General features: G+C 39.8%; 1 protein-coding gene, 1 long non-coding RNA gene and 1 pseudogene across 3 annotated transcripts in view; 2 read left to right on the top strand and 1 right to left on the bottom strand.

Annotated features, from left to right (window-relative positions):
- The window catches only part of PLXDC2 (plexin domain containing 2), a gene marked incomplete at its 5' end in the record, with an annotated part of 245,593 nt that overhangs the window by 52,825 nt on the left and 169,787 nt on the right, over positions 1 to 22,981 (top strand). The gene's annotated exons all lie outside the window — the stretch shown is intronic.
- On the bottom strand, positions 907 to 13,911 carry LOC109375443 (uncharacterized). Of its 2 annotated transcripts, XR_002122585.1 has the most exons (5): positions 13,749 to 13,911; positions 7,696 to 7,817; positions 4,403 to 4,466; positions 3,119 to 3,218; positions 907 to 933 (listed from the first exon to the last, which is right to left on the bottom strand). It is a non-coding gene; the product is annotated as an uncharacterized LOC109375443 (long non-coding RNA). The 2 variants fall into 2 exon arrangements; XR_002122584.1 differs by lacking the exon at positions 907 to 933 and having other exon boundaries at positions 2,894 to 3,218.
- LOC109375441 (heat shock cognate 71 kDa protein pseudogene) overlaps positions 19,345 to 22,981 on the top strand; it is a 20,149-nt pseudogene continuing 16,512 nt past the window's right edge.

Below are 22,981 nucleotides of genomic sequence, written 5' to 3'. Positions count from 1 at the left end.
TCAGTCTCTCTCTCTCTCTCTCTCTCTCTCTCTCTCTCTCTTGCTCTCTCTCTCGCTCTCTCTCTCTCTTCCTCTCTCTCCACACAGGCACAAATTTATTTAAAACTGAAATGAACTTAAAGATAATATTTTGTGTTATTGCTAGAGCAACACAATTTCAAAGCAAAAAGTAGCTTAAAAATACAGATATCTGGTCATTTATTTATGAACTAAAAAAATGAATCTTTGCTTATTAAGCATTTTCATTTTCAAAAGCTTCAATCATCCACACAAATAATACACAAAACGAACTGGAAATATCATCCTATTTTCTGGTTCACTAGTAGCAGAATCTGAGCGCATTAGTTTATCTTTCTATTTAAAAAATACTCCAGAATACAAATATTTCACATATTAAAAAATGATCTGTGCATTTCATAAAATTATTTCTATTAATGGCACCAATAAGTCATATTGTTTACATATCACACTGCCTTTTGTTTTCTTTCTATATGAAAATACTGGTTATTTTTTATTATTAGACTGCCAAGGTTGTCTTTTAAATGCTTCAAGAAGTAGAATTAAGTTTGAGGATTTGATTTTTAATTCCTGCGACCATCACTAGTAATATTTTTTCATGAGTCCACTGTGGATACATATAACTATGATGAGAAAAAAGAGTGTGCGTGTGTGTGTGTGGGTGGGGGGTGGGGTCGGGATAAGTGCTGCTTTATATGATGGAGAAGAATTGAAGTCATCCAAATCATTCTGGCCCCCAAATTTAAGTATGTAGATGTATGCTGATTCATAATTAAAATAGTGTGTGGAACTGCAGGCAATTGGACATGAAATAAAAAATCAAAGAAGACATGAATTAAAAAGATAATGATGACCATGTATTGTTTACCTTGATTATGTGAAGGATTTGCCCTCCTTTCCTTTCTCCACAAATTCCTAGTTGGAGATTTAATAAGAAAACTGTTTAGAATTTTAGATCTATTTTATTTTGTTTGCCACATAATTGATAAAATATAAAATGTTCATGAAGTAATCATTTTTAATATATGAAGAATTAATATATGACATTAAAAAAAGCCAAACAAAAGTAAAATATAAATCTCCCATCTTCCCTTGCGTCCTAGTCCACTAGTTTCTCTCCCAAGAAAAAACAACCATTACTCTTTGAGCTATGGTATATTCAGTTCAAATTTGGACTAATTTCCTATAGCTGGTCAAAATCATTTTTTCCTCCAAGAAGAGGGACTAAAAAGTAGTGCCTTTTATTTTGATTGGGTTTTCAAGAAGTATATTACCAAATGCTTCAGCTTCTTTTTTGTTCTCACTTTCAAATAGCAACATTTTAATTGTAGTTCCAAATAATATTTCATGCTTTTTAGAGGGACTTGATTCATAACAGTTATAAAAAAGCTTTTAAGAGCAGTAGAGAGGTAGTTATTACTCATGATGATCAATTTGTAAATACCAATCCCATCATTTTTCTAGTATATAACCTCACATAACAGAACTTGATGCATCCATTAACTCTCTGAATCTGGTAAAAAAAGTGAATGGAGTTATTTTGTCTTTTCTTATTATTATGAACACAGGTGAGAGATCATGGGTATCCTGTGATCTGATGCATGATGGGAAGGCACTGAAGAGATAGATGCTGGACAAAAGTAAACCCATTCCAATTTGGTTCACTAATTTAAAGTTAACACACAGCCGCAAGGATTCCTGGACAGAAAGATAAATTCTGTGATGTCTGCCTTGTGGTAACTAAATGATTCTCTGATTTACCTCTGAAAACTGGACAGCTCATCTTAGGAGCGCTCCTTGATAATTTACTCTAGTGCCCAGCTTCCAGCAGTAGATACGGCTGATATGCCAACATTTCTTTCCCCAGTGGCTTTATGAATTACATATTCACATGGCCTTTTGTTTCCATTATGTATCAACACATCATATTTCACTAGCACTGGATCTTTGTGGATGGAGGTGAAGTGTGGTTGAAGCAACAAGAAACCCAGAGAGAGGCCACCCAGCAGCCAAACTTGAGTCAATAGGAATAAGCCAGAAAAATACTAGAGGCAGAAATATGGGTAGAACGAAGGAGGACAATTATACAAAAACAAAAGACAGAGGTCCATTAGTATATGGTGGCTAAGTCATGACTGGGGACAGGAACCAGGGAAAGCTGATCAGCAGAGATGAGGTCTGGGTAAAAAGTAGCTTTTCCAGGCTTATCCTATTCCATTATCATGAATCTCCTTGTCACTAGTGTTTGGACATTCACGGAGGAACTAACATTTGTCTCTGGGAACCACCATTTGTACTCTGCCGGATCCAGGCTTTATCTGAAACATTGGCAACACATATTTTGCTTGCATTCTTCCTTAGACACTACATCAATAATTCAGATAAATACCGTATTTGCCGGCGTATAAGACGACTGGGCGTATAAGACGACCCTCTAACATTTCCACTCAAAATACAGAGTTTGTTATATACTCGCCGTATAAGACTACCCCCTCTTCCGCACACCTTCCACACACCAAATAAAAGGTAAAACAATATCAGATTTGATTTCAACATTTATATTTATATTCAAATGCTTATGACATGCAGGAAAACTGTCACAAGGCTGTATGTAATCAAACATATACATAAATCGCGATTCACGATTTTGCGCTATCATACTGGGTGTATGGTCGGCTGTGTGCGATTTTGCGAGTGTGGTAAAATCGCATAACAGCAAAATCGCATAACAGCCGAGCATACACCCAGCAGCACTGCTGATGCCTGAACGGTATGTGGAATGAAGTGGGCGGGCATCGGGAGGCCACTATGGCATGGGGCAAGCACTATGGGCAGTCTATCTGAAGTGTACCTGGCGTATAAGACGACCCCCCACTTGGAGGCATATTTTTCAGGGCCAAAAAATCATCTTATACGCCGGCAAATACGGTAACAATATGACACAGATGCTCAAATACATCACCCAGTTGAATGCAAAGGGAGTCTAGGTGACTGTTTAATTACAAAGCAGCACCATACAGCAGATGCTCTAACACTGTCCAATCCTTGAAAAGAAGGAGGGGAAAAAAACACAAAAAACACTAAGCAATGCAGAGCTGACCTCAGATCCTGGTCGTTTCAGGAATGAATTCAAAAGCGCTCCCTCAATTCTTGCTGAAGCAGCAACTGAAATTCATTTTCTCAGAGAAGCAGTCTGGCATCTAGGTTAAGACAAATGCACCCTTGAATCAGAATGTGTGGGTTCATAAGTCAAGCCAGTCACGGCTGTGTGATGTTCAGCAAATTCCTTAATCTCTCTTGCCTCAGTTTCCTGATCTATAAAATAGCATACTAGAAGTACCTAGGTCATGGGGATTTGTGTCAAGATGAAATTAACTAATATATGTTAATGATACCTAGTTCATAGAAAGTGCTACTGAAACAGCATATATTATTATTACTGTACTTTTCATATGTAAGTTTTTCCTTTTTTCCTTTTCAAAGTGCTTTCTCTCTAGCTGGGCTTGCTTGTTACAGTAGTTTGTCTATGGCTTTGTTTGTTCGTTTGTTTGTTTGATAGCATTATCCATACACAGGAGGTGTTTAGGGACTTAACTTAGCATCATCTTTAACTGCTCTCCAGTCATGACTGGGAGATATAATAGCCTGTAGAGGACTTGGGATGTTCTCTTTATCAGCATGGGTATATCTGTCATCCCTGAAGTGCTGTGTAAACTCTCCTCCAAAAAGCCCCCAGTACTGACATTCTGTGAATCTATAACTATCCAAAAGTCTTAACAACTTTGTAACACATGGCAGAAGAATTTTGAAATGTTCCTCTAATTGTGATATCAGTGGTCAAAGTCATTATTATAATCAGCAGACCATGCATATCATTTGCTTCTTATTTGTATAACAAGAACTTTAAGAACAAGTCATCAAAGCATAAAGTTAGTTATGCATAAAATGATGATGGGGATACAAGATGGACATTCCCCAGTGGCATCCAGGCTGCCTTTCATAGACTTGAGACTCACTTCGTTGCTAATAATCCAGTTTGAGAATTCATTAAAGACCTGCCCCAAATGCAAATTAAATATTTGTGTAGTTAAATTTATGTGTAATGTTTTACCTTTGAATTAGGAGACGGATATCCTGATGTGTACCTATTATTTCAATGGTACCTTTATTTTTAGGATCTTTTCCTTTTTTTTTTCCTTTTTTTTAACAATCCACTAAAAACTAGTAAGTATAATGTAAAAACAGCTCAAAATGATGCCCTCACTTCAACTGATACAGTTCTGGAGCTAAGACACAGTATTAAAACATAGTAGTTCTCAGTATTTTGTTGGGTATTTCCAGTGGGGTCATGGTGGGCTTACATTACATTGTTGATCTGACTCACCTGAAGACGGCAGAGAGATTTTCATTTAATCTGCTTGAATTAGTGTTCAAATAAGAAGGTTCTGCTGAAGGCAAAAAAGATGGGGAAAGTGCCTTTAATTGGTTTATTGTCAATTTCCACAGCTACTTTTAAAAACAAAGCATCATTTTAGTTAATAGCTTGTAGAGATAATCCACAGCACTTGTAGATTAATCAACAAAAATAAAAAAACTAAGAGCATATTTAACAATTAAATTTGGCAAAAAAGAAAACCTATATAAGTGATAGAGTGAAAACTTTTATTATCTTTTTTTATTGTGGTTAAAATATACATGGAATAAAATTGACCTTTTATGAATTTACTGTTTCTGAAGTTTTAGTCCTTGAGCTCAGCTCTGCATAAATGTTTTTTACTTTGATAAGCTGTAATCTCTTTAGGTAACTGATCAGTCATTCTGAGTAACCTAGACGCCCTGAAGAAGTTGGGTAAATGGCTGCCTGTCAGTGAAGGCATAGAGTCAGGGACAGACGCAGGTCAGAAGGGGTGACCTCCAGACCACAGGATTCCTCAGAAAGGACATTTATGTAGGACAACAGACAGCTGCTGGCCGCCTTCAGTAGACACACTGTTGGGCAGAAGGAAAGACTGGCCTGGTGGGACAGCCCGCAGATACCTCAGTCTAGGATTTAGTCAAGAGCCTATAGAATGCCGGATCTCAGGCCCAGCTATTGAAGCTACTCAGGAGGGCAGTGGTGCAGGCAGGGAATGGTATTAGCTATGTGTCTAAAAATATCTCTAGTGAGAAATCTGTGCCTTTGAATAGTGTCCAAGTGGCTTCCTCATTTCAGTGTATTCCTTGTCCAATAAATAACTGTCTAGTCTACATGTATATAGAATACACAAATTCCTTGCTTTTCCTATACACAGGTAGATGGCACGCCTCTCTGGTCATGGGCAAAAGGCATGCATTCCTTTTTCTTCAGGAGGCAGTGGTGTTTGTGCGATGGTTGGGCCTCCAGCATTTCTCCTGCAGCTTGGCAACGTGTACCAGGCCCTCACCTAGTGCAGGCTGGGGGAAGCTGTGTATTCAATTCAGTTTAAAAAAATCTCATTGTCATCGACTAAACTGCAGCTGCATTTTTCAATAGTTCCTGCTTAGCAGGTGGCTGCCACTGAATGAACTGATAAAAGGTTAGAATGAATAACAGACTGCTTCAGAATTACCTGGAATGTCTCTTTTTAAAATGTGGAAATCTGTGTTCTGCACAGACCTACACTGGCTGGTCTAGAATTTCGGGGGGAGGACCGTTGGGGGTGGCGGTGGGGGCAAGGGTCAGCAACCAGGTTAAAAGATGAGGGCAGGGGTTGAATGACCCTAGTAAAGGGTCTTTTCTCCTAGGGGCTGTTTCGTTTTAATAAAAAAGCAACGTTTTCTAATGTTTCACATTTCAAAATGCGTGTAAGTTTTGTATTTTAAATTTATTATTATTATTATTATTATTAAGATTTTATTGGGGAATTGGGGGAAAGGAACAGTGCTGGGGAATCAGGGAAGGGGTACAGACAAGTTGCTGTCCTTTTGTTCTTCCGTCTAGTTGTGGAGGACGTTGCTTCACTGGCCCATGTTGGTATTATCATTGCACTCTTCCCGGGTTAGGCAGTCGTTCGCATGCCATTGGGCGGTGGCTCACAGTGGCTCATGAAAGCTCACACCCGCTGCTGGTTGCTCACAGTAGCTCACGGCAGCCCACTGCAGCAGGGGCTGCAGCCTACGCCGTCGCCGGTGACTCATGGCAGCCCAGCTCCAGGTCGAGCTGTTGTTCACCATCTTAGCTGTAGAGGGCACAGTATCACTGGGCCTCATGTGGGATCTGAACCGGGGCCCTGCTGCCAGGGCTGGCGTCCCAAGCCAACTCCTAACCAACGCGCCACTCGGCCGGCCCTAGTTATTATTTTTTATTTGAAGAGATGGGAAAGCTGACTGGACAGTGTAGACTCCAAGCCCAGCCCCAGGCACCACCAGGCACCACCACTCCCCATTCAGTTAGACCTTCTGGCAACAGGACCTGAGAATCTGATTCTGAAAAGTTCCCCAGGTGATTCTTATGTGTATTCTACTTGCTTAGGGGATGAAACGCATTTTAAGAAACACAGTGCCTTTATGTACCATCTGCTCAATGAATACTCTGTAGTAAAAAAGAACTTATAAAAATCTTTCTCCTTATGCTTAGAGCAATTTAAGGTTTTAGGCAGAAACTCGACTGCAGTTGCCTATGAACCATAAAAGAAAGAAAAAAAAAAGTCACCACTCATTCCTAGATGGCTGACCTAATTACTTTCTTGTAATAGTTTGCTTGACAGGTCAAGATTTACACCACGTGCACAGGGTTGTTCTTGGAAGGCTCAATGTCACCTCTGTTTTGTGTCTGTCCCCTGGAGTTTTCCACTGGGGACAGGTACTTGTTCTTTTCATTTGTGTGTGTGTGTGTGTGTGTGTGTGTGTGTGTGTGTGTGTGTGGATTGGCAGTATGTAAAGACAGTTTGTGCCTGAAGTCCTGCATTAACTTTTCCCCAAACCTGTACTCTCTATGCTATAATATGGCTTATCCCCTCTACCCTGTTCTTTTTTATGTTGTTGTTTTTCTGCATATTCTTGTCAGCATTTCCCCAACGTGAAACCTAGATTGGCAGTCTCCTCTCAGCCTGTTCAAATTAACATTATAGTCATGAGCTATGTGGATAAGATCTCAAAGGGGGCATAGAAGAGAAGACGTTTTATTTTTTCCCTGCAAGAGGAGGATTTAGCAAGACAGGATCTGTCACAACCACCTCATTCGGATAATTTGTTCTTGAAATGAACATTTACAGTCACTCCTTGAAACATCAGGCCTGCAGCACACCAGAGCAGTTAACTTCAGAGAGGCGATGTGAATGCCAGTCTGAGTAACTGCTCTGCCTCTTACACTCGGCTCACATTAAAATCAATGTCTTTTCTAAAATTAAAGTCTTCCACATGAGAGCCCTTTGTATCCTAAATATAAACTACAAGGATGTATGCAAACCCATTTCTTTCCAATGTTCAAGGATAAAGAATAAGTGCGTAACTAAGAAAGAGTGTGCGTGAGTCCCCAGTCTTTGGAAGGCAGAGTTAAGAGCAAAACTGTCAAAAACACCATTGTAGAGGTCTTGGTTTTATGACCTATCAGTCGATTTGGGCTTGTTGGTTCACATGCAGGTGGCCCATCCTCTCCTGTGGGAGTCAAAGTTGCTTCCTCTTGGCCCACACAGGCGGGCACAGACCCCGGCCTCTTACCTGGCAGCAGCCACGTATTAGGTTTGCAGATGCCAGCCTTACTGTCCCCGCTGTGACTCGCAGAGGAGGTCTTCGCGTGTGCTGTTCAGCTTGAAGATACTGAGCATCTATCTGTCTGTAACCTACAGAATATTTCAGATAGTTTATTCACACTGACCACTTAGGGTGAAAATGGTTAGCGGGATGCATAGCTTAAGAAATATATATTCCAAGTTGTTCATTTCTGTGCAGCAAACCACCATTCATCGCGGTCCTTCCATTTCCCTTACACAGAGATTCGCTTCATGCCAGTAAATATCAGTGTCGTCCAGCGAGGTATTTGATTGTAAAATCCTGAGTGATAGATAGCACAGCCCCTGGGACCTTCTAACCTTAAGTGATTTTTCTCTAGCAGTAGATGAAGTTTAAGTATTTAGACCTTGACACTTGGCAGGGGGACCCATGATCCCTGATGAAGAGCCACTTGGTAACAATGAAAAAGCAATTTCTTAATCTAATGAAGTGGAGCCCTTAAAACTGGGGGTGATATATTCACAGTCTATTTTAAAAGACAAACAAACAGGCTCCACTTAGGGGCAGCCTTTCTGTCCGTGGAGAGTGGCTTCCGTATCCTGTGTTTTATGAAGGATTTTACAGCTATTTTTGACGTACCCTTAAAAACCTCCAGTGTTTTTAATCAGGCATGTGTCGCTTACAGCACTTGGTCACCCCCTCCACCTCCCCTCCCCCCGTGCCTGCACTTGAATGCTAATGAAATATGTCTCAGCTTGCCCAGAATGAAAGAAATGAATATATGAATTCCCATAGTAAAGGCTTTAAATCGCTATGCCTGTTTTTTCCCTATAAAATCAAAATGATCTTAACAGCAATGGGTCAAAAAGTAAGAATTTGAATACGTTAGAGCACGAGGGACCACGGCAGCCTGGAGGTGTTTGAAGCCTACTTGAGCTCTGTTTCTGACAGGCCGTCCCGACGTGTCAAGGCTTCCTCCCTAATGCTGCGCTTTCCGTGCCCGTGATTACATACATAGCTGCAGTGAGCGAGCTCAACGATCCCAATATGTATGAAATTAATCTCAGGGGAAAATCCAAAGGAAAATGAGCATATATCGCCTCACATTGAAGAAGAAAGCAGAATTATGAGTGAATGAGACCTTTCTCTGGGTGGAAGAGAAGTACTGAGGGTCAACATTTTAGTGACTTTTCATTAGTGCTAGAGTCCCCCATTTACAAGGAACAATGCAGGGCACTATTGAGGACGTATACCCGGAGGTATGGTCTCCATCCCCAAGGAGGTGGAGATACATGATACACCTATACAGGGAGGGAGGCTGTGGCATGCCTATAGTAGACGGTCCACATTTACCACTGGGCATTCAGCGCAGTGTGTTGGTTGAAGTGCAAGCTAAAGACTAATATGGCTTTGGTTCAAACCCTGCCTCTGTAATTAGTAGTTTTGTGCCTTCTTTTCCTTAGTTTTCTGATATATAAATTGGGTTTATCAATAGCACCTACTGTACAAATTGTTGTGAGAATCAAATATTATCACACATGTAAAGTGCATAGAATAGCCCTCTGCAAGTGCTAAACATTCAATGAAGGTTAGCTCCTTTTTATATTTTCTAAGGAATGTATCTATTTCACAATTGAGGAATATTACTACAGCATATAATTTTCCCCCAAAATTGTATTTGACCTTGTCTAAAGAATGTAGCTGCTGGGGGCCAGCCGAGTGGTTCAGTTGGTTAAGAGCTCGCTCAAGAGTGCGAGCTCTGAGCAACAGCGGTTCGAGTCCCAGCCCGAGCTGTGTAGCTGCTGAGCTGCTAACAGGTGGGAGGATGGCTCAGCTAAAAAAAAAAAAAAAAAGAACATAGCTGCTGGGATGCTGGGGCATAAGCTGAACTCACAACTAGTTATGAGACTCATTCCTGCATGTCCTCCTCACAGTGGGTAATGCTGTCAGTACTTAGGCAAAACCATAAATAATATACGTCATGGACCTTCAGAACCACTCACAAATAGGCAAAATAGGAAATGTTACATTAGTTCAGTTCAAAGATCTACCATTAAATTCACACACATACACACACACACACACACACACACACACACACACACACACACCATACTTTGTAGAGCTATTACCAAAGATTTTGGAAGCCCAGATTAAAAAACAAAGACAAAAAAATAACAATAATTAATTTCCACTGCATGCATCACAAATGGATTTAGAGAGGAAGTACCATTTGATTGAATCTTCAAACAAGGGTAGGATTTGGGTAGGCTGAGAAGCCGGGGAGGGGAATTGCAGACAGAGGAAGCAGAAATATAGGCAAACTGTGTACAGCGGATGTGGAGAGTGATGAGTGGTCCAGTGACTTGTGCTTGAGACAAATGGAAATATTTGCTGAGAGATTAGGCCACGGAGATGGGATAGAGGCATTATGTATACGTCCTTGAAGGAGAAGGCTAAACTTAATTTAGGAACCAGTGAGGTAGCCATGGAAGGTTTTCCAGAGGAAATTACTGTGGTTATTTCTTTGTTTTCATTGTGACAGGTGCATGGAAAGCAGGGTCCTGGCTGAAAAACGCGGCTGCTGGAAAGCAGCCCCATTGTCTGGTTAAAAAACAGTGGGACCTAAACTGGACCAAGACAGAAGGCTAGAAAGGAGGGGACTGAGGAAGGTGATAGTTCATTGACAGAACTCTTATACATGGTAGTTAATTGAGAGCGGATGAGAGCCCATGAGAGAATAACAGTTAACTGAAATTAGAAACACAGGATAAATAGCACTCTGAGGCATTTAGTGATAGTCCCACCCTTATTTTCACATGGGCTCTATCTTGACTTGGTAAAGATGAAAATGGGCATTTGTTTCTTTATCCATTGTTTTTTTTTTGTGTGTGTGTGTGTGTGTGTGTGTGTGTGTGTTTTCAAAACCTTTTTGCAGCTGAGTAAAGACGAGGGGAAAGCCCAAGTTCCCTGGACTTGCACACCCTGGTAAGCCATGGGGCTTGTGGAGTGGCACTGCCTTTGGCACAGCTGAGTGTCGGGGAGGTTGGCTCACCACAAATGGAGCTGAGCCTTCACCACTGGGTAAGCCAGCCGCCCTAAGTGCTGGGTGCCCGGTGCCCACAGATGTAAATGGTGGTTCATCTCTCAATCCTGTACCACGAGAATGAAATAGGAAACAGGAAAACAAATCCAAGTATATTCTGGGATACCGGGTTATTTTTTTCAAGTTCAAGCATGATTCCCATCAACATCAAGTAACCGGAACTATTTTCCACAGAAAATAAAGGCAAAGGCAAAACTGGCATCATTCTTAGATTCACCATCACAAGCTGAAATCACAACAGATGGTTAGGAGGTCATAAAATCTAAGGAAGAAGAAGCACTGGTGATGAGCAGAATAAATGAACTAGATGGGAGGGAAAATATGGAGGGAAATGGTTTGTGTAGCTCTTTCACTTCCATGCCCGGGAGACATTACAGTGTATATAGGGAGACATTACAGTGTATATATTTAATCTTGCTTTGCTATCTACATATGTTCTTATCACTTATCACTGGTTCACCCTTCCTTATTTTCTGCTATGTAAATGTAATGTCTAAGCTACAATTAATGCCTTCAATGGGGTCATCTGTTGGCAGGTAAAAGCAAAGTTAGAGAAGGTCCTGAAATTCTGAAATTGTAGATTTTTCTTATGCATACTATATGCGACTATTCCATAAACATTGTAAATATATTGCACACTGAAAACTAAATGGCTTTGGTGTAAACTTTCACTACTTAGCTCTTTTATTGAAAGCCCCAGAAAATAATTTTCCCCCAAAATGTATCCTAAAAGGGGAAAGTTCACCACATGTTAATAATAGTTGGAAAACCATACTTTTAAACCGTGTTAAGAGTATTATGAGTATGGTGTCCCATAGGTAAGTTTCTAATAGTACAGATTTTTTCCTAGAATATCCAGTCAAATGTCTGATGAGTAAAACTTCAGACACAGTATCCTAAGGTAATAGGCAATAAATCATTTTCTACCTGGATGGCACACAGGATGAATGTAGCCTTGTGAGCTTGATCAAATTGCTAGCTCCCCCATGATTTCAAACGTCAATATGCAGATATATCCAGTTTGGAGCTCTCTGGGGATTCCAATGGGAACCCCAAAGGCAATACTGAACTCAACACCCCACTCCCCACTCCCTACCACCAGTGTACCCCTCCCACTGTGTTCCCAGCCACCGTGAACTGAACCCCACCCACTGCTCTGTTCAGGCCTGAAATCTCACTGTCGTTCTTGGCTTTTCGCTGCTCACAAATTCTTGTCACATCTAATAATTACCGAGTCCTGAACAACTGCACTATTGAATCTTTCTCTAATGCAACATTTTGTCCACATGCTGTCTTCATATCTTCACCTTTACCCTCCCTCCTGGATAACCCTAGTAATCTCCTAAATTATTGTTTTTCTCCTCATCTTGCCCCTCCATGCTTGCCTCCATATGACGAAATAATCTTTTGAAGGGGAGGTATGTCTTTTCTGCATCAGCAGGAATTCCATGAAATGACAGCTGTTCATTTTTCCAACTTTGTCCCTTCTCAAGCAGCCCTCCTGCACTGAGTTTCAGGCATTTAAATACCTCTGGGTTCCAGTCACCTGATCCCCTCTCTCAGGCCCTTTTACTGCTCCTCCTCGGATTCCTTACCTGCATTATCCCTGCTTGTCCTTGATGCTCTTCTTCATAGACAACATCCCTGGCCCAGGACAGAGCCAGGCATCCCTCCCCTGTGCCCTGCAGTACCAGTCCTCCCCTCCTGCTGTGGCGTGTCTGCTCCCCTGTACTGCACCTCCCACCTTCTGTCTCCCCCACTCACCTCCAAGCCTCCTGAGAGTATGGGTGTCAGCCCAGCCCCTGGGCCGGTACCAGTCATGATAAAGGCAGTTCATAAATATTTGCTGGATAAATACACAAATGAATTTTATAGCTCCAAAACAGCCTTAGGCAAGTATTTAACTAATACAATGTCCATGTGATAATTTCCTCTATTCTTATAATGTATAAACCTGAGATTATAAATGCATTACTGAAATAAATAAATCTAGGGATAAAACAGGGAGTCCATTAGATTCAACAACTTCATGCATAGAAGGAAATTGCCATAATGTTTATTGTGGTTTTCTCCTTCCTCCCATGTTTTATTTTAGACTATAATTGAGGAGAATGTATGTGATCAATAAATCATAGGATGTGAGTTTATACTGATTTTTTTAGTACAAATCTCTTCTCTAAAAAAATGTGCATAGGCAGATTTGATTTTCATTGAGGATTCAGCACCCTTGCTAAACTAAGCTGCTTATGAGCTTTGGTCCCCTCACCACTGATGCTCGTAGTCATGATGGCGGCAGTTTTGGGCTGCCCACACATGATCTCCCAAGTGCAGGAATGTTTATTGTTCAGTTAGGGAAATAAAGCAGTATTAATTTTTTAAAAAAATTTATCTTATAAATTGGTTATTGCAAAACAAAATCTTTAAGACACATGAGGGAAAATAGCTAAAAACAGACAAACAAAAGCCTTGCTTTTAAATTCAGATAAAATTCTTTTGTAAATAGTGGCTTATTCTGCTCACTTTCCACATTAACTGGAAACAGCAGAAATGTCAACAGAAATTTATATTCTGTGTCTTAAATGGAGAAAACATAAATATACATAGAGAATATGCGAAAAAACCTAGAAACATAGCAAATAATTTACAGAATATTTTTCTAGCTATTAAGTCTTCTATAAATGACATCTACATCTGTTGATGAAGTAACTGGATTTTTAGCTGAAGAAAAGGAACATAATATGATGTGCCTTGATGAAAACAGTTTCAATATGGATTAAAATATATGAGATAATCATCCTTAGCGTTAGGTTGTTCCAATTGCTATATACAGAAGTTCTCAAAATTATTTGTTTTAATTCTGACACATCCTAAGACACAGACAGAAAGCATTCCTCTCAAGGCTACACAGAGAGGTTCCCCTAAGATAAAAACTCACGTGGGTTTGATTTCCTGTCCAGTCTCCTGCCAGAGTCTCTATTTCATTTCTGTCAAGGATTGTGCCCTCAAAGTGATTCCTGGAAGAAAATCTATGACTGGAAGTGATAGAGGGCTTGGGCAGCCTTACAACTGAGATTTCTTATCTGCCCCAGCAAAGAACAGTAGCGCGGCTCCCACAGGAAGTTGCAGAGGCTGTGATGTTATTTATAGGCATCACTAGGACCTTACGCTTTTCCTTCCCTTCCCTCCCTTCTCTTTCCTTTCTATCTAAGAAAGGAATGCTGTTGTTACCATGGGTAACACAAGGATACTGTGTTTGAAGTGTTATTCATTAGACATTTGATTGGACATTTTAGGAAAAAACCCATAATAGAGATCTGTGCAAATGGGATGCCATACTCATAATTCTCCTAATATTTTTTTTAAAGTGTGGTATTTTTTTCTTACTAATATTAACATGTGGCATACCTTTATCTTTTAGGATATATTTTGTGGGGAAATTATTTTCTGAGGTCTTCAGTGAAAGAGTTACGTGATGACAGTTTCTGTCAAAGCCATACTGTATTCTGTGTACATCTGTACAGTGTTTATGGAATAGCCACATATATCGTGCATGAGAAAAATCTACAGCTTCAGGATTTCAAGACCTTCCTCTAACTTTGTTTTTTACCTTGCTAATACATTGCATTTATTCAAGATGCATTTGCTGAGAGACAGTTACAAGGAATAGCTAGGTGCAGTAATGACAAGAGGAGCTGACATCCCTCTAGACCGGGGGTCGGCAAACTGCAGCTTGTGAGCCACATGCGGCTCTTTGGGTACCTTCTGTCTCAAAAATTTGCTGACCCCTGCTCTAGCGCAATACTGTGCAGTACAGCAATGCCATCCATGAATGTGAGTATACACGTTCTGTAAATTTTTCTAGTAACCTAAAAAGTGACATAGACAGGCGACATTGATTTAAGAACATATATATCCAGTATGTTAGCATTTCAACATAAAATTAAAGTTATCAATAATATAAGCTACTTTTATCATCTCAGTCTTCAACATCCAGTGTGTGTTTCATGCATAAAGCATATCTCAATTCAGACCAACCACCTTGCATGTGCTCAGAAGTCACACTGTGGCCCCTCCTACCGCATGGGGCTGTGTAGGTGTAGAAGCTCGAAATTTACTAGGTACAATAGGTGCCCTGGGAGTCATGTGTTTCTAGATGTATTTACAAAGTGATATGGAAATACAAAGTTAGGAACAGCTAAGTAACTTGGATAAAGGGGAAAGTAATTTAGAAAAAGGTTTTTAAAGGAGCAGATCTGTGAGCTATCCAGGAAAAGGAGCAAAAACATACCAGGAATAGGAAGGGGACGGACCAGGCGTAAGTGGGTATCTTCCAGATTTCAACTCACTTGGTAATTCGTAGAGTATTGGGTGCAGTGAGGAGGGCGGGGTGGATGAAGACGAGGCAGTGGCAAAAGGTATGAGCAGAAAGTAGGTTAAAGATAGAATCACTAAAAATCCCTTTGGGTGCTATGGAGGAGTATGGATATTATCTGGCACACAACCTAATGCCACTGGATTGTTATATACAGGGGGGGTTTGAGATGTGATTCATGTTTTGGATAGATAATTCTGGTGGAGTTGTAGAGCAAATTGGGGTAGGGTGATGCTTAAAGCAGAGAGCACTTAAGAGGCTCTGGCATTGGCCAAAAGGATGTTTGGGAGATTAGTTGACTTATAAAAAAGGTTGCATGGTCAAATAAGTTTGTACAGTATGGGGTTAAACACGAATACATTTATATCCTCTAAGATTTTTCAATATTTATGATGCTCATGTTCACTGAAATTCACAAGGGAGATATGGTATGTAGTTTTTCCCAAATTAATTTGTCAACTGGACTCTTGTTTTTTTCCAGGACCATCTTGCAGAGCCAGTATTCTCTGGAATACTTGGCAAATGCTGATGTAGGAAAAATTTTAGCTTGAATAACAGGAGGGCACTGTGTGAGATTTCAAAGGCCTTTCCACTCTGTTTCTTGTCCTAATTAGGATCTTACTTGTAGGCAGCAAAACCCTCTGTCCACATTTCAGTTTGATTAAATTTTTGCATACGTCCTTTTTTTTTTTTTTTTTGATCAGAGTTAGAGAAATCACTCGTGGATAGATAACAGTTTTACCATGGAAGGAAATAAAATTATAGGGGAAGAATTGGGGCAAGAAAGAAATCAAAAAAGAAAAAAAGAAGAAAAGAAAGAAAGGAAAGGGGAAGGGAGGATGGGATGAGAGGAGAGGGGAAGGGAAGGGAGGGGAACACGAAGGGAGAGGAAGAGATTTAAAAATAAATACATAAATAAATAAAAAGGAAAGGGGAGAGAGTCACCAGTATTTAAATAGCTGGCAGAAGAAAACAGCAAGTGGAGAAAACAGAGTCAGGCGTCAAGGGAAGGGAAAGAGGGAGGATGGTACTCAGACTTTAATGGAGGAGAGAGTTTCATGACAAAGGGAGTGGCCAACAGCGCCTGATGTAAAATGGAATCAAGCAGGAGAAATCTTCATGCTGTGAAGACTCCAGCTTCTATCCCATAAGAAGTATTCATCTATGAGGCTAAGTGATTGTTTCAGATGTTTCATTACTGAGATTTTCTTTCTAACCTTGAAAGTTCGTGCACGTTTATAAATATATGTGTTGGGGAAGGGAGTGAGGATACGAGGGTTCATTGATGACTACAAAAGCCTTAGAAGGATTTGCAAACACCAGGCTCCCCTCAAGGCAGGATCTGAATATTTGTTTCATACATGAGAAAAAGCAAAATGAATTCCCTTCTTAGAGTTACCCAAATGAGATCTTTGGAAGAACACTTCTGCAGCGTTTCCTTTTGGCTGGCTTTCAGACCTATCTAGTCATTTCGTTTCTATCTGGTAATCTGCAGATTGCTCTCTAGTTGAGCCTTGGGAATAGAGCTCTGATGGGCCCACTGAGCGAGATCAGCGCTTCGAATTGATCCAGGCGCACTTGTCCCCCGTGAATAAGTAATTTAGAGTAGAGAGCATATTTCACACAGCCAAAGTTAAATGACGTCTTATTTCACCAAGAAGTAGGTCATTTGAGTCAGGAGACACTGAAAGTGTGCTTAAGATAATTACGTGGAGCAGGTGGTCTTCACAGCTAGTGCTGACTTTGATGAAAGAGAGATCATAGTCTGAAAATAGCCCATGTCATGTCAAGTTCTGGAGGGAAAGAAGGAAAAATTGAATAACTGGCTTTGAAGTGAATACCGATATTCTGTCATCCCTCATTTATTTTCCATGGTGAATTAAAGATACTATTACTGTTTTAACCTCGTTTCTGTAGGAAAATGGACATCATTGACCATTCCCCATTTCTTTAATTTATTCCTTAAAAACTTGTCCCTATTATTCCTTTTGGATTTAGCATCAATCCATTTGTTTTTACTTATAAATTTATTTTTCCAAACTTAAGTTCATGAATGAGTAGAAAAAGAAATGCTGACTCTAAAGCCAGTAGAGTATCAGTAATATATCATGTGTAGCCAGATCCAATTTTGAAAATGCCCAGGCAATTTCTACAGAAGTCAGTGGAGATTGCTTATCGATGCCTATGGATCATGTAAAGACTTGTTCCAATTTGAAGCAGCACATTGCTGAAAATATATTATTCCCTTGAAGTGGAAATATGTGAAGAGTTAATCCTTTTTTTTACAAATCATTTTATTCTTAAAGTAATACTCTTCTAAAAATAATATGACTTCAGGGGTGCCCGGTTAGCTCAGGTTGTTAGAGAGTGGTGCCGATAACACAAAGGTTGCCAGTTCAATCTTCACATGGGCCACTGTGAGCTGCGTCCTCCTTAAAAAATAAAATAAAATAAAATAAGGAGAAAAAAAGAAAAAAATAATAATAATAATAATAATGACTTTAAAAGTAATATTATATTACTTAGTCTCTCTGTAGTCTCTGCGGCAGAAATAAAACCTTAGTTTCCTATCTGTATTAGTTTCCTTCGACTGCTGTAACAAATTACCATTCAACTGGAAGGCTTAAAACAACTGAAGTTTATTCTCTGACAGTCTGGAAGCCAGAAGTCAGAAATTACTATCACTAGGCCAAAATCAGTGTCGGCACTTAAGGCTCTAGAGGAGAAAGTATTCTTTGCTTCTTTGCCTCCTCAGTCTGCATGCCTGGGCTTGTGAGCACATTACTCCAATCTTCAAGGCCACTATCTTCTAAGCCCTCTCTGCTCTATTTCCACATCATTATCTTGTGGTGTGTGTGTGTGTGTGTGTGTGTGTGTGTGTGTGTGTGTGTGTGTAAGTGTGTGTAATCTCCTGGCACTTCCTTATATAAGGTTGCTTGTGATTGTATTTGGGGCCCACCCAGATATTTTGGAATGTTCTCCCTACTGCAAGATCCTTTTTTTTTTTTTTAAGCTGAGCCATCCTGCCACCTGTTGGCAGCTCAGTGGCTGCTCAGCTCGGGCCGGGAATTGAACCGCTGTTGCTCAGAGCTCAAACTCTTGAGCAAGCTCTTAACCAACTGAGCCACTCGGCTGGCCTCCCACTGCAAGATCCTTAACACTTAAAGATCTGCAAAGACCCCTTTGCCATATAAGGTAACATTCAAATGCTCCAGAGATTAGAATCTGGATATCTTTGGGGCGTGGGGCCTTTTTCAGCCTATGACACTACTCAATACACATTTCTATTTTCTTTCCTGCTAAAAGAATCCTGAGTTTTGTTCAAGATGGCATCATCACATAAGATGGAGGCAATGACTTAGGATGAATCTAAACCAATTATGCCGTCTGTCTCCACATGCTGTACAGCTATGGATGGCCCTATAATCCAGTCCTGGCAAATGAGATGTAAGAAAAAATTAGTTTGCAATTGTAGTCTTCAGAAAGAACAGGTATGACTAACACTATCTCTGGCCTTATTTTCCACCTTGAAATCAGATGTGATTTCTTGTTACTGAGGAACGAGTTGTGATCATGAGGCAAAAAAAAAAAAAACCTATAAAGGGAAAAAAGTGGCAAAACTAAAGATGGGAAAATTGAAGGCAATTCATTATTAAGCAACTGAAACAATGCCAACAACTGCTCATTCCAGACTTCTTAGTATGTAAAAATAGAAAAAGAAAAAAGTACAGTGAGATAAATCAATATTTGTTTAAGCCACTGTTAGTCAGACTTTCAGTTACTGCAGCTGCACCCCAAAGCATTCCCAACTGATACATTCCAAAATATTTGGAAAATACAGTTGACCCTTGCACAATGCAGTGGTTTGGGATGCCAGCCCCCCATGCAGTCTAAAATCCACTTGAAACTTTTCATTGCGTAAAACCTAACTCCTAATAGCCTACAGTTGACCAGTAGGCTTACCAATAACATAAATAGTCGATTAACACATATTTTGCATGTTATACATTTTATACATTTTATATACTGTATTCTTACAATAAAGTGAGCTAGAGAAAAGAAAATGTTATGAAGAAAATCATAAGGAAGGGCTCACTAAACACGGGGGCAGCTGTCGGGATCTCTCTTCTTCACAAGCCATGCCTACTCTCAAGCAACCATGTCTAAGGAACCTGCAGTTGGCATTGATCTCAGCACCACCCTCTCATGTGGAGGTACCTTCCAACACAGAAAAGTGGAAATAATTACCAATGATCAGGGAAACTGAATCACCCCAAGTCATGTTGCCTTTACTGCTACCTTAAGATTGATCAGTGATACCGCAAAGAACCAAGTTGCAATGAACGCCACCAACACAGTTTTTGATGCCAAATGCCTGATTAGATGTACATTTTATGATGCCGTTGTTCAAACTCATATGAAGCATTGGCCTTCATGGCGGTGAATGATGCTGGCAGGCCCAAGGTCCAAGTAGAACACAAGGGAGAGACAAAAAGTTTATCCAGAGGAAGTGTCATCTATGGTTGTGACAAAGATGAAGGAAATTGCAGAAGCCTGCCTTGGGAAAACTGTTACCAGTGCTGTCATCACAGTACCTGCTTACTTCAATGACTCTTAGAGTCAAACTACCAAAGATGCTGGAGCTATTGCTGGTCTCAATGTACTTAGCATCATCAGTGAGCCAACTGCTGCTGCCATTGCTTATGGCTTAGGCAAAAAGTACCCTGGCCAGTATTGATATTGATTCACTCTATGAAGGATTTTACTTCTATACCTCTATCACCCATGCCTGATTTGAAGAATTGAATGCTGATCTTTTCCGTGGCACCCTAGACCCTCTAGAGAAAGCCCTTTGGGATGCCAAGCTTGAAAAGTCCCAGATCCATGGTATTGTCCTGGTGGGTGGTGCTACCCATATTGCCAAGATTCAGAAACTCCGGCAGGACTTCTTCAGTGGAAAAGAGTTGAATAAGAGCATCAGCCCTGATGAGGCTTTTGCTTATGGTGCAGCTGTCCAGGCAGCCATCCTGCCTGGAGACAAATCTGAAAATGTTCAAGATTTGCTGCTATTGGATGTCATTCCTCTTTCCCTTAGCATTGAAACTGCTGGTAGCGCCATGACTGTCCTCATCAAGTGCAATATGACCATACCTACCCAGTAGGCACAGACCTTCAGTACCTACTTGGGCCACCAGCCTGGTGCACTCATTCAGGTTCAGGAAGGTAAGCAGGCCATGACCAAGGATAACAATATGCTTGGCAAATTTGAATGCACAGGCATACCTCCTGCACCTTGTGGTGTTCCTCAGATTGAAGTCACTGTTGATATTAATGCCAGTGGCATCCTCATTGTCTCTGCTGTGGATCAGAGTACAGAAAAAGAGAACAAGATTGCCATCACTAATGACAACAGTCATCTGAGCACAGAAGACATCGAGCTAATGGCCCAGGAAGCTGGGAAGTACAAAGCTGAAGATGAGAAGTAGTAGGACAAGGTGTCTTACAAGAATTCACTTGAATCCTAGCATTCAACATGACAGCAACTGTTGAAGATGAAAAACTTCAAGGCCAGATCAATGATGAGACAAACAGAAGATTCTTGATAAGTGAAATGAAATCATCAACTGGCTTGATAAGAATCAGGCTGCAGAGAAGGAAGAATTTGAACATCAGCAGAAAGAGCTGGAAAAACTCTGCAACCCCAACATTACCAAGCTGCACCAAAGTGCAGGAGGCATGCAAGGAGGGATGCCTGGGGACTTCCCTCGTGGTGAGGACCCTCCTTTTCGTGGTACCTCTTCTGGACCCACAATCGAAGAGGCTTATGAAGCCAACCTTGAGCACAGAGTTAGCAGTGTTCCACAAAAAATATGGAAGGACCAATGTTTGTAGCAAATTCTATGGAAGTTTTAAAGTTGAGCTACTATATAGTAAATAACTGGGCATTCTTGATATTGAATATGAAATATATGCACAGGGAAAGGAAATAATGATGCACTTTATAAGCACTGTATTGTGAAGTGGAAAATGTGATTTAAATAGTACTATTGAAAATTGGCACCATAACAACAAAAAATCATAAGGAAGGAAAATATGTTTACAGTATTTACTGAGAAAATTTGCATATAAGTGGACCCGCACAGATCAAACCCATGTTGTTTAAGAGTCAACTGGGCTGAAGAGCATGAAAAAGAAAAAAAAATCAAAATTTATACCAGCACCCAAAAATGATCACTGTTAACATTCTGTAGTATATTCTTCTAGCCATACAAAAGGGATCTTGCTGTACATACTATTTTAGAAATTATTCTTTTTGGTCTAATTATGTTATGACTATTTTCTCATGTCATTAATATTAATTTGCAAAACTAATATGTACATGGTGCTTCATCATTTTGATAAACCATAATTAAACAATCTTTCCTGAAAATTTATTTTAAAATTAAGAACTGAATATTTTAAGTACTTTTATTTCCAGTCTATTTCCTATGGACCCTTGAAAGAATATTTCAAGTTTTGTTTTCCATTATCATTGCTGTTATTTAGCATTTCTTTGTTTAGCGAAAAACTATAAAGCGATGGGCCATAAATAGCAAAATAAGAAAAAAAGTGCTAAGTTGTGTGAATGAAGGCCTCTGAGCCATAAGAAAATTTTGTCATTTTCACAGTATTCCCTCTCACTTAAAGAGATCTGATGGGAAACTTAGGAGGATGAAATCTAGTTGGGTTTACTGAGGGAGTGACTATGTTGCTAAAGAGATTTTAATTATGTTTGATAGGAATCGTATCATTTGTTTTACTATTTTGTGTTAGCTATACCTTCTCAATTATATTTCTTTTAATCAAAATTCCTTTTGCATAACAGGTAACACAACTTCTTTGTGACATAATAAGCCTTATAATATAAAATCAACATGTAATATTGATGCAAAAGAAAAGTAAAATATTTTTCATATCACCTGTTCAGAAAATGACTTCATTGAAAACAACTTATGAGTCTAACAAATTGAGTCTAACAAGTTATTCTCTCCTTTCTTGTCACTGGAAATTGGTGCACAAGAGGGGCACAATGAGTAAGGGAATCTCATTCTGGGAAATGCTGACTATCCATTGAAATATCCTCAATTGTGGAAAACCATAGTAGCGGATGCGGGATGGGGGACGTGTTGAAGGCTTTTTGGTTAAACCAGTGATTCACACAGAGAAATCTGATATCGTTCTTTCTCACTGAGACCAAGATACCAAATGTAAGAGTTTGTAATGAAGTTTTTATAAATTTGTAATTCCACTTGTGTTTCCATTTGTAATTCCGTGTGTGTGTGTGTGTGTGTGTGTGTGTGTGTGTGAACACGTATTGGGTGAGGTGTGATAATGAAAGGAAATATTAGGTTTCCATAGCAACGTAACAGAAAAATCCATAACATGGAGGCAATGTGATAGCAGCAATTTTCTCCTCCTAGGTAAAGGGTGGAAGAACAATAAACATTGTGTAGTTATCATCCAAGTGCAGACATTTTGCGTAATTCAGAAGACACTTATTTAATTTGGAGTTGAGTGTAACTCGGCGGCTCAGGACGTGTTCTTCCTGTTGTTCCTGCCACTTCCTTCTTTTTTGGCTGTCATGCACTTCATAGCCCTCAAATCGTGAAAAAGTTTATTGTACTAAATCCCTTCTTTAGTTACTATGGTATTTCTCCTTTTAGTCTACTAATAAATACATATATACATATATATATATATATATATATATATATATATATATATATATATATATATATATACACACACACACACAC

This window comes from Hipposideros armiger, unplaced genomic scaffold (assembly GCF_001890085.2).
Source record: "Hipposideros armiger isolate ML-2016 unplaced genomic scaffold, ASM189008v1 scaffold_951, whole genome shotgun sequence".
Lineage (NCBI taxonomy): Eukaryota > Metazoa > Chordata > Mammalia > Chiroptera > Hipposideridae > Hipposideros > Hipposideros armiger.
This window is presented reverse-complemented; position numbering and strand designations above follow the sequence as displayed.